This window comes from Mobula hypostoma, chromosome 1 (assembly GCF_963921235.1).
Source record: "Mobula hypostoma chromosome 1, sMobHyp1.1, whole genome shotgun sequence".
Taxonomy (NCBI): Eukaryota; Metazoa; Chordata; class Chondrichthyes; order Myliobatiformes; family Myliobatidae; genus Mobula; species Mobula hypostoma.
In genome coordinates this window covers 67,220,845-67,233,562 of record NC_086097.1, presented here as the reverse complement: position 1 = coordinate 67,233,562, position 12,718 = coordinate 67,220,845, and the positions used below count along the sequence as shown (strand labels likewise).

General features: G+C 40.2%; 1 long non-coding RNA gene across 1 annotated transcript; it reads right to left on the bottom strand.

The window, feature by feature from the left end:
• Positions 1 to 320: 320 nt before the first annotated feature.
• LOC134347759 (uncharacterized) lies at positions 321 to 8,699 on the bottom strand. The gene is made up of 3 exons (XR_010018248.1): positions 8,353 to 8,699; positions 6,077 to 6,360; positions 321 to 457 (listed from the first exon to the last, which is right to left on the bottom strand). It is a non-coding gene; the product is annotated as an uncharacterized LOC134347759 (long non-coding RNA).
• Positions 8,700 to 12,718: the final 4,019 nt, after the last annotated feature.

Sequence of the window (12,718 nt, the reverse complement as noted above, 5' to 3'; positions counted from 1 at the left end):
TCAAATCACTAGACGAACGCCTTAACCACTTGGCCACGCGCCTTAACCATCATAAGCAAGGGTAATATTCAAAAAAGGTCTTACCCAATCCACTTTGTACTTTCAGACAAGTCCATGATACTGTCTGTAACAAATATTGATTACTTTAAATGCTACTACAGCAATTCTTGCTCTTCAGTTCCCTGAATTTTTTTTAAAGCCTTTGATGTTCAAGGACATGCACATTTATTGTTGGCAAAGCGCTTTGCATCTTGTGCAATTTGCTTCCTGCTTTTAAACCTTACACAAACAAAATGACAAAACATATTTTAGAAGGATACTGAATATGGTCCTTTCCCATGGCTCAAGCATATACAGTGCTGTAACCAACAGGTACTGGTAGTAAAGCCAAGACATCTGTTTCCACGCTGTCCCCAGTGCCATGGTCACTGCTTTGGATTCCTCCAAAGGTTGCAAGCTAGAGAAAATATACATATTAATAATGAGCACTCCATTTACTGTGCCAACAACTCTATGAAGCTACATTATTTCAAACAAAAATAATGCAACTTTTTTGCACGCAAAAAAAGTTAATTTTGGTTAAAATTGGGAGAGACAAATAACATCAAGTAACATCATGAAATCCCATTAGAAATGCTTGTTCCAAAATAGAAATGTTGCTTCTAAATACCACAGGAACAAGTGTGCATCTGAACATATATTCCAAAGGTATTTGCATATGGTTTAAATCATCACAGGCTGTGAATCCAATCTTCAACCTACTGGAAGAATCAGATTTAATATTATTGGCATATGTCATGATATTTGTTTTATGGTGGCACTAAATGGCAATACATAATAATAAAAAACTACAAATATACCTGAAACTTAAATAAGTAGTGCAAAAAGAGAGGGAAAAATACTGAGGCAGTGTTCATGGGTTCATTGTCCATTCAGAAATCTGATGACGGGGGGAAGAAGCTGTACCTGAAATGTTGAGTGTGTCTTCAGTGTACCTCCTCCCGGATAGTAGCAATAAGAGGGAATGTTCTGGGTGATCGGATCCTCAATGATGGATGCCGAGTTTGAGGCATCGACTTTTGAAGGGGTCCTTGATGGCAGTGCCCATGATGGAGCTGGCAAAACTTACAACTTTCTGCAGCTTTTTCTAACCCTGGGCAGAGGCCCCTCCATACCAGACGGTGATGCAACCAGTTAGAATGCTCTCCATGGCACATCTGTAGAAATTTGTGAGTGTCTTTGGTGGCACACCAATTCTCCTCAAACTCAAGTGGAGTGGCTTGACATTTTTTTTTAAACAGTTATACAAAACAGTCTTATCTTCCATTTATCCCCAAGTTCTGACCTTTATGAACAACACTGTCATATGGCAAATCATGGAACAGAGAAACAAGCCCTTGTGCCCTCCACATCTATGCCAAGTACCTATCAATACTAAGCCTGTTCACCACAGCGCGTCAAGCCTTGGCAATTTGAGAGCTAGTGCGGGTGTCGTTTAAATGCTATGAGAGCATCTGCCCCCAGATTGTGCTGCAGATTGCAATCCATGCACCAGCTAATGACAAGTATCCCATCTGCCTCCTTCACTACCCTATCCACCTATGCTGCCACCTTCACAAACCTTTGCAATTGTAAATTATTGTTCCTCAAAACTCTCTCAGAACCTGCTAGGTCCTTTCCTTATTGGATCCCCATCCCAAAAAATTGCATCATCTCACACATATAAGAATTAAATTCCATCTGCCCTGCCCTGCCCATCTTACCAGCTGATCAGTAACATTCTGTAGCCCGAGTACGCTACTCACCATCAACAATATTACTACTTTTCATCAATTCCTCTGAAGTTTGCATACATTATGTTTACACACAATGTCTGTTTACGTTTGCTAACACTATTATTGGTGCTGATGCTTCAAATATTTCCTACATCCTGCAACTGGAGGAAAATCACATCATAGCCATTACATCTTAGCATGTCAGAGAGAAAAGAGCAAGAAAAAGCCCAATCACCATATTTTGGCAACAGTAAATGTGGCTCCCAACTGAAGGGTGAATATAGAAGCAGCATAGGACTGCAATCAATGAAGATATATATGCATGTCAAGAGCCAGAAAACAACACTGTGTATTTGCTCCCAATTATGAAGTCACATGTTTCTGTCTGCAGAATTTTCCACAGACTTCTCAGTAGTCACGTTCACCTTGCATACTGACAAAAGTGGATCGATTTTAGGCTATATACCTACATTATTGAACAATAAGATTGGTAAAGGCTTACAGATCAACTGAAATAAAAGACTCCAGATTATGTGCTTTGCATTTTTAAACAAAATACAAGTCCTATTTATATCTATCTGCTCCTATTCTCCAACTTACTGGAGTTATATTATACCCTTAAAATACTGCACATGCAATTCCAATGCAGCTTTAAAATATGTAACAACTTGCACCTATTGACATAATTTACCAGAGAGTAACCCACAATACCTATAAAAAGCCTTCACCCCCCCCCAAGAAGTTTTCATATTTTGTTTTACAACAATCATTCACAATGGATTTAATTTGGCTTTTTTTTTACACTGATCAACAGAAAAATACTATCCTGTCAAAGTGAAAACAGATCTCTACACAGCAATCTAAATTAATTACAAATAAAAAACACAAAATAATTGATTGCATATGTATTCACCCTTCCCCCCTCCATAATATGACAACAAATCATCACTGGTGCAGCCAATCGGTTTTAGAAGTCAGATAATTAGTTAGAGATCACTTGTGTCAATAAGTGTTTCAATTGACTGTAGTAAAAATGCACCTGTATCTGGAAGTTTCAACTGCTGGTGATTCAGTATCCTGTCAAAAACTACAGCATGAAGACAAAAGAACACTCCAAGCAACTCTGCAGAAAGGTTAATGAAAAGCACAACTCAGGAGATGGATACAAGAAAATTTCCAAGTCAATGAGTATCCTGAGTTAAGTCAATCAAGAAATGGAAAGAACATGGCACAGTTGTAAATCTGCATAGAGCAGGTCGTCCTCAAAGACAGAGTGACCGCGCAAGAAGGGACTAGTGAGGGAGGCCCCCAAAACACTAAAACAAATTTCCAGAAGTTACAAGCTTCAGTGGCTGAGATGGGAGAGTCTGCGCATACAACAACTGTTGCCTGGGTGTTTTATGAGTGGCAAAGAGAAAGCCACTATTGAAAAAAAACTCATGAAATCTCAGCTAGAGTTTGCCAGACGGCACGTGGGAGACTCTGATGTCAGCTAGAAGGTTTTATGATCTGATGAAACCAAAATTGAGCTTTCTGGCCATCAGACTAAACACTATGTTTGGCATAAGCCAAACACCACACATTAAAAACACACTATCCATACCATGAAGCATGGTGGTGACTGCATTATGCTGTAGGGATGCTTCACTGCAGCAGGACCTGGAAGGCTTGTGAAGGTGGAGAGTAAAATGAACACAGAAAAATACAGGGAAATCCTGGAAGAAAACCTGATACGGCCTGCAAGAGAACTGCAACTTGGGAGAAGATTCGTTTTCCAGCAAGAAAATGACCCCAAGTATAAAGCCAAAGCTACACAGGAATGGCTGAAAAACAACAAAGTCAATGTCCTAGAATGAGAATTTGTGGCTGGACTTGAAAAGGGCTGTTCACTCACGAACCCCCTGCAATCTGACAGAGCTTGTGCAGTTTTGTAAAGAAGAATGGGGAAAAATTGCAGTGTCCAGATGTGCAAAGCTGATAGAGACCTATCCACACAGACTCAAGGCTGTAATTGCTACCAAAGGTACATCTACTAAACACTGACTTAAAGGGGGTGAATACTTATGCAAACAATTATTTTGCCTTATATTATAATTAATTTACATCACTTTATAGAGATCACCTTGACATAAAAGAGTCTTTTTTCTGTTGACCAGTGTAAAAAAAAGTGATTCAGTATTGTAAAACAACAAAACATGAAAACTTCTGGGGGGGGGGCATTGAATTCTTTATCGACACTGTAATATTTAAAACAATTCAGTTCCATAACTGCTCAACAAGGAGCAAACATCAAGAAAAGAGGAATGAATAGAACCACCTTCTCAAGGCAACTAGGGATGAGCAATAAATGCTGGTTTAGCTGGCAACACCCACATCATATAAATGAATTTTAAAAATAAATAAATAAAACCTTCCCCGTTGTGGCCCGAAAGTGATTCTAGTCACATCAATGTTGTTGATCATTCTCAGTTCAGGGTCAGTTTGGGATGGGCAACAAATGCAGGCATTACCTGTGCACTCATCTGCATAACATGAGCAGATTATCAGCTTTAAATGTGAAAATTACAGATTTGCTACTGTCTACTGTAAGTATTTGGAAAATGTCACAGATCACCAGTGATCTCAATGACATACTTGAGGGCAAAATGATTTATTAATGATCCTAGATCTAAAGAAAATTTCCACACAGGAAAGGAATATGTTTAAAGAAAGCATATTAGATAATAAAATGAAAGGAAAATATCAGGCTGACAAAAGGCATAGTCATACCACAGCAGAGCATCTATTCCTGGACCTATCCTATTGATGCAAACAAAAAGAATGCACGTCAGCGACTAATTCATTAGGAGTTTGAAGAGATATGGTACGTCACTAAAAACTCCTGCAAATCTCTTCAGGTGTACGGTGGAGTACATTCTGACTGGCTGCATCACAGTCTGGTGTGGAGCCTCAATAGGATGCAGAGCATTACAGACGCAGCTAGTTCCATCACAGGAACAACCTTCCCTGTCAACAAGGACACCTTCAAAAGGCAGTGCCTCAAGAGGATGGTGCGTGTCGCACCAGTCAGCCAGCCATTCTTGTCTGGCGCGTGGTGTCAGGATTGGTCTCCTTGCAAATTAACCGGGTCACAATATGAACATTCCTGACTCGACCCTTTTTTTTTTAAAACCAGGCCGAGTGGCTAGCTCGAAGCTCAACCCGGCACAAATGGAAAGCGTGCTCAGGGGATGGCCCAACTTGGATTCGAACTCGGGAACCTTCACTCCAGAGTCGGGTGCTGATGCCATTGCGCCACCAGCTAGCCAAGAGGATGGTATACATCATTAAAGACAATCGTCTTTGGGGGCATGCCCTTTTCACCTTGCTACCATTGGGAAGTGGTACAGGACCCTGAAGACCTACACTCAACATTTCAAAAACAGCTTCTTCCCCTCTGCCACCAGATTTCAAAATGGCCCAGGAACACTATCCCATAATTCTTTTTTTTGCACTAAATATTTTTAGTACTGTTATGTCTTGCACTGTACTGCTTCCACAAATCAACAAATTTCACAATGTCAGTAATAATAAACTTAATTCTGATATGAAACATATACAGGTGATCCAAATCAAGGAATAAGAGGCCTACATAAAAAGGAGAATAAGCAGAAACTATTTCATAAACATAAGTGAAAGACTGGTAAGTGAAAGAGTGATAAGGGCAGCTGGAAAGCAAAGGTGAGGTACTAAATACACCTTGCGTTGGTCTTTACTGGAGAAAGAAGTTGCTGATACAGCAAAGAACATAGCAAATATTTAAAAGATTGCCTATATTCAAAGTGGATGGGGAAACAAAACACCTTGTCTGAGTGAGATGCATCCCAGGTAAATGCTAAACAACCTTTGATCCTGCTTTGCTCTGAGATGGTACAAAAAGACAGGAAGATTTCAGGTATAATCCCTCTAAGAAAAATATAGGCCAGTCAGTCCAACTGCTGTGATGGAGTGTCGTTTTGATAGTACAATCCGGGATCAAATGACGTGGTACTTACAAAACCCAAAACCCAAGCCAAACACAAACAACTTGTGCCATTGCCTGACCCATAGGATTACAAACACATTTCTGAAATGCAAAGAGCATTGAAATAATTGAGCTCTTTGACATTACTAACTGTGCTCATAAGGGTAGTGTAACATGGATGTTAAAAAGCACCGATAAAATGCAACAGTAGACTGCTAGCAAAATTAAAGCCTATAGAGTTAAAGGTACAGCAATCACACAATTATACAAACAGCTATTTTTAAAAAGGTTGCTTTACCTTTTTGGATAGAATGAGTAGACCACCATTCTTGTTGGCATAGATTAGATGACATTCGAGGTGTGGAGCAGAATTCCAAATAAAATGAAGTTGAGGGTATGTAGCAAGGAATGAAATGGATGCAAGAGATATCAGAATGGCCCATGTCATCTGGCAAAATGAGCAACTGTACACAGATCTGTTCTTGCACCCCTATTAAAGCAATAAAGCTTTAATAAGGATGCAAAAACAGACGGGATATATGCTCAAAATATCTTTGAAGATGGCAGGAAATGTTGGGGAAGCTATTAAAGAAAAACAGAAATTATCCAGAGTTAGACCAGAAGTGACCAAAATACTTCAGCTGAGTATCACACATAATAAGGCTGAAGTGCAAAAGAAATTTACTTGAATGACAACAGGGACTTTGTTTATATAGAAAGAATGGGGAAGGTGGGATTGTTTACTTAGTCACTGCTCCAAGGAGAAAATTTAGAGACCGTGTAGAAATTATTTCCTATGGCAGAAGTGTCAGTAGTCATCAGTAACAAAAAGGCAAAATTTAGAAGCGATCTGAAATGTGTTTCAAAGATAATATTAGGAAATATTATAGAATGAAAAGGGGTGAATACTCTGTTTAAAGGGAAAGGAGATTACAGATCAATGAGATAGTTCAGCCAAAAGGCCTCTTTTTATACTATATCATTCTCTGATCACATTATTTATGGAAATTCAGATTTTCTCATTGTTAAAATCAAGCTTTTACAAAGTTTAAAAAATACAACTAAAAAAAGTTTGAAAGTTGCATTAGATAAAATTGGTACCTTGCAGTTAGTGTGCATTATTCAGTTATGTCAAAAACCCATTGTATTTAAAGAGGTCTCCACCCAAGAACTCAATTAGCAAGCTTCCATTCTTTCGAGCAGGTTACTCTTGTTTTGTCAGATTATCATCTCATACAATTGCTTTTGTGATGCATAAACACTCATGTGTGTTGGATACAATATGCAAAATTAGCCACACTTCAAAACTGGGCAAATCTAAAATCTAACTGCCAATTTGAAATTTACAGTGTTCATAATCAATGATTACAACTAAAAGTTGGAATGTATAACTAATATATCTCCAGTAGGCAATAAAATATCATTCTTCTTGTTTGGAAGTTCATTCATTCCTATCAATTTAGATGCATCCTTCAAATGCTGAAGCCTAGAACTGGTGACCATGTCCATTACTTTTGTTTCAGCACAGCTGCAAGTCAATAGGACCCTACACTTGTGTATTTTATAACCACACCACTGCAGTCAACCATTAGTCAAAAAAAAAGCAACATTATCATTCTGAGCTACATCTAGGCAATATAATTTAAATGCCCCCCCCCCCAATGCAGGGAAGAGAGATAAAATAAACTTCGGTCTGCTAAGTAATGAAAATGTAACTTCAGTCACCGATTTTACTGCCACTTCTATCCTTTCACAACTTACTGATAGATACCAATTATATTTGATCCACAATTACTCTATTTTAAAAAGCAATAACCTCCATCATATCCTGCCTACTATTTAAAATAATCGCATACACCATTTTCTCCCACCCCCATATTACTAGTTTGCTTCCGTTCCACATTAAAATACATCCAAAATTCTGTACATTTACACGCACATAGATGGCCTTACATCTTTAGGGAAAATGCTATTTCTGATTTTAAATATTAAGTACAGGAATTTTGCGGGGTAGGGGATTGAGAGAGAAACTACATCCGAAGGCAGTTTAGTAGTCCATAGAAGTAAAACCAAGATAGTAGGGCAATCTATCAGTCTCATCCCCCATTTCTCAAACACCAATCCCGTTGTTTAAAGACTGCTGTTAAAACCAAACACAGCCACCCCGTCAGAGTGCAAGAAAGCTTGCCGACCTAGTTCTCCGGAGACGGGGGGGAATCCATGAGCATCGTAGAAGACCTATACCAACGAGTCAGGTCCAGAGGCGCCACCGACCCACATTGCTGCCCCTCAATGATATGCGATGCCACAGAGAACGACAGAGCCGGAGCGGGCTGTAACAGCCCCCTCCCTCCCTCCCTCCCTCTCCTTGTTCACCAACCGCGCTGGCGGGGTGGAGGGGGAGCCAAACATCCTGTCAAAGGCCAGCGGTGTCCCGGTTACCTCAGCCCCAGGAGCGTCACCGCCCTGGGCCCAAAGCACCCCCCAAACTGGCGCCCATCTTCCAACGACCGGGGACACCGACGACGCCCAGATGCAGCTTGGGCCGCGAATCCGGAGCTACACCGATATTACCTGCGCCACTGCCCGTCTCGCTTCGATGGCGCCGCACAGCCGCGGCGACCTGAGCCGAGATACGCCGCTTCCACTCTCGCTGTCCTGTCGAGCACGGCTCCGCTCGCTGCGCCCTCTGCGGCCGCACAGCGAAACCCCAGCGACAGCGCCCAAAAATAACCTGTTGCAGCGGCACCAGAGAGAAGCTAAATGAGTGATTCACAGCGAGCAGCCTCATCAGTACTGAGACAGGGCGTGATCACGTTGTTGGGATTGTTCTAAATGCCCCCAAATAATGAACAGCAATTAGAATAAATATGCCGAGAGATTGTGCTGTGCTGTAAAAATGACTTGGCGTAGTCGCTGATTTTAACTTCCCCAACATAGACTGGGACTGCCATACTATTAAAGGCCACTAGGGAGAGGGCAAATTCGACCTACTCTTGAATAATGGAAGGTGACTGAGGTGACAGTGGAGGAGCACTCTGGGACAAGCGACCATAGTTCTATTAGGTTTTAAATGGAAGTGAAAAGAGGCCAAACAGATCCACAAGTTCAAGTTCTGAACTGGGCAAGGCGAATTTTGGGAGCATGAAATAGAAGTAGGATGTTTGTGGCCAAAAGGACCATGACACCATAATATGCATATTACAGAATAAAACATTTAAAGTGCTGTGCAGTTTTCAGGCCATGTAAAAATTTCCTGCTCAGAGCAATGGTTGGTCCAAACAGCTGTAAAAAAAAATTAGAGGAAAGTTACCTGGCAAAGACCAAATGGGGCATCTTTGTGTTAAGCCACAGGGCATGGGTATAGTCAATGAATAGTTTCCTCTGTTTTTACTGTAGAGAAAGTCATGAAGGTTTCAGAACTAGGAAAAATAAATGGGGAGGTCTCGGGATAACCCACATTACAGAAGAGGAGGTGTTAGATATCTTAAAAGATACGAAGGCAAACAAATCTCCAGAGCCTTACCAGGTATATCCAAGAACACCGCTGGAGTCTAGTGAAGAAATTGCAGGAATCTTGGCTGAGCTATTTGCATCATTGTTAGCCATGGATAAGTGCTAGTAGACTGGAGGGTTGTCCAAGAAGACCACAACCTTGTTGATGAGTTTGGAAGCTTCCATGCCTCAATGACTCAGAGAGCTAAGTTGGCTGAAATCAGGGCATTATACTTTGGCTCTTGGTAGGGTCACCCATGCTAAGCATGTCAAAGGACAGAGGTCAGACTAAGAGTCTTCCAGATTCCAGGGTTCTGCTCAGGGCTAACAACCTTTACTGGAAAAAACTAAATTGCTACAGAGACAGCAATGAAGAATTGGATTTTCTTTATCTAGTTTTAGGACTTGCATGAGGATCTGATCACATTTGAAGTCATACTTATGCAGAAATAAAGAAAATTCTACAAGGTTCACAAACTTTCTAGCACACCTGTCCTCTGTATTCTCTGACAAGTGAGAAATATGATCAAAGGACATAGGAGCTTCAATAAACATGTACTTTTTACAATGGTTCCTCCAAAGTGATCGGAAGTTGCTAGAAACAAAATAAATAATTGAGAGACAATTTATAACACCGGAAGAGACTGGTCAGACTATTCACCCACTATAAATCAATGATCCCATCAGCCTTACCCCACTATCTGGCATGAGGTTTTCATCCTTCAGTTTACATCACTATTCTTCATAACTAGGTATTAGAGTTTTTGTCTCCATCACTCTTGTAGGCAGTTAAATCCAAGTCCCTCCTAACATCTAGGTGAAACAAATAAATCCCTCTCTCCCTCTGATCCTTCAACCAATGCCATGTCATCTAGTTTTTGGCCCCTCAACTACAGGAAATGAGTTGTTCTTTATTTGTTCTACCTCATTGTTTTATATCCCTTAATTACTATCTCCCCTTGGCCTCCACTGTTCTAAGAGAACAACCCTAACATAGCTAATATTTTCCTTAAAGTAAAAATTTTGTAGTATAGTACTGGTGTCTTCTTTATAAGTCCCCTCTGCTTTCATCACTGGCTCATCCATACCTTTCATGTAATAATGTGAATGGGAATATATGCAGCACACCAGCTATGTTATCATTCTTGTGTAATCTGTCTCTGCAAATAGAGACTTTTTAAACTATGATATTAACCTATTCTGCTACATCTAAAGATCTGTAGATACATGTTTATTCTTCCACACAACTTAATTTCCATCCATTTACTGTGCTTTCTTGCACGTCCACTGCATTAAATTCCACTTGCCACTTTTTCAACCCATCTGATATGTGCTCATGTTGCAACCAGATGATATGTCATTTGAAAGCCTTTAAGCGACAATGACCCTTTTTTCAACCAATAGTAAACAATACTGCTCTCTTTTTAACATTAAAGAAACTCAAACATTTTTACATATGTATATTCCCATATTTACAGAATCCACCACACCCCAGGTCTTCTCACTCTCTAGGACCTTCTCACCCATATCAAATTGACTCATGTTTCTCTAGCATCTGCTGTGGATTTCCCATGATATCTTGGATTTACTATTTCTACTTCACCTACAGCCTCATCATGATCTTCTGATCTTGTGTCTCATGCTAGGTTTTTCTATCAGTTTTAGCATCCTGATGATCATTTGCAAATAGTTTACACAACAATTCATTGCCATCTCAGCAATGATTTACCCCAGTGGTAGATTGAGTTATTGTTCAATAAAAAGATTGCAGTTCTGTGCTGTATGGAGTCAGCCAAATTGTCAATGGGCAGTTTCTTTGAGGCCTCCTTCACAATCCAAATTCTCTGTCTGCTTCACCATTTGAGACTGGGATATGCATATGTGTTTGTCCAATGCCCAGAACAGAAATATGGCCTATTGTATGCTATTTTTGTGATAAATAGGTGGTAAAAACTGACCATAATTCATCAATGTTTCTTTCAGCTTTGTCACATGTTGATTTGGTGGAGAGGGATTTGTATTCCACTTTGAAAGCATAGTCACTTTCTGTGTTTTTGTAGCAATGCAGTATTTCCAAGGCTTAGTGAGTTGTCCTGGATTTTGGCAGAACTGAAGTGGATAACCTAGATTCTTGTAGCATTATGATAACATTTTTTGGACATAAGGGTACCTTAGATTTGCCTTCACTTTGCAAAAGAAATCTCTAGTTCAGCAAAGCTGCTGATAAGCAGGTCTAAAAGTACAATCTAAGATTGGATTTTCTGATCTCCTAATAAATCCTTTCCCATGTTAATACTAATCTGTTATTTCAAATGCATTCAGGTACAGCAATACAATGAAACAATATAAGGTTTAACTTTAATACACATTTGTAATTTATTCTTTCTTTAATATGACACATTTCCTTAGTTTTCTATGTGGTTTGATTTGTAGATCTTTGTCACAGAGTAGTAAAACAATTTAAGAATTGGGTAGTGAAACTCGTCTGCACGAGGGTACTCTATAGTAAAAGCTGAAACTTTGATTTGAAATGAGACTTTGCAGAGTGTGGTTTAATACCGGATACATTGATTGCACAAACAACTTCCATTATAATACAAACACATTTATACTGAGGGAGAAAATGTGCCAAAAGCATAGTTCAATTATATGTGAGTTTATAGTTGGTGATGTAGTTCTACTTCCCAGCAGTCATATAGTTCTGCTTATTTCTTTTTAGTTCCTCAAGCTTAGTGTCGGTTATCTTGTATCCTACGTTTTAGTGGTTTAGCGCACCAGAGCTTAGCAACAAACCCTTTGGGCCACCATGTCTGCAGCAACTATGATGCCTATCTAACTTATTCCATCTTTCTGCATATGGTCTAAATCCCTCCATGCCCTGTCTGTTCATGTGCTTGTATAAATGCCTCCTAAACATTGTTACTGCAGGCACCTACCACCCTCTGTTAAAAACTCACCTTGGAAGTTTAAAAATATTTTTTAATAGTTTGAACATTAGTTTCCTTGCTGAATTTTGTCTTTGTCAGCCCTTCAATTATCACCTTCATGTTCCCATCCTCAATGAACTGACAATGTCACCAGCATATGCTTAACCACGCCTGCCTGCTCTCACAGCTGTTTTCACATATGTCTACTCTGTCTTAGATGCTCATTCTTGCTTCTCTGCTGCATCTGTGACTTCCTGCCCATCCAGTGTGAACTGCCAGCCCCACCCCAGTCAAACAGATCTGACATCTGCTCTGTAACCCGGCTTTGCCTATTGCCGGGGCCGGGGTCGAAGCGCTCGGCAGAGATGGTGCTCGGTGTCGGAGAGCTGGTCAGATGCTCAGAGTTTTCGGACGGACTCGGAGTCGGACTGTGGTCAGATGCTTCCAGGATGCTGCATCGGCAAGTTTGCGGCACTGGAGGTTCACTGTCTGCGTGAGATGACGGGACTTGCGAGAGA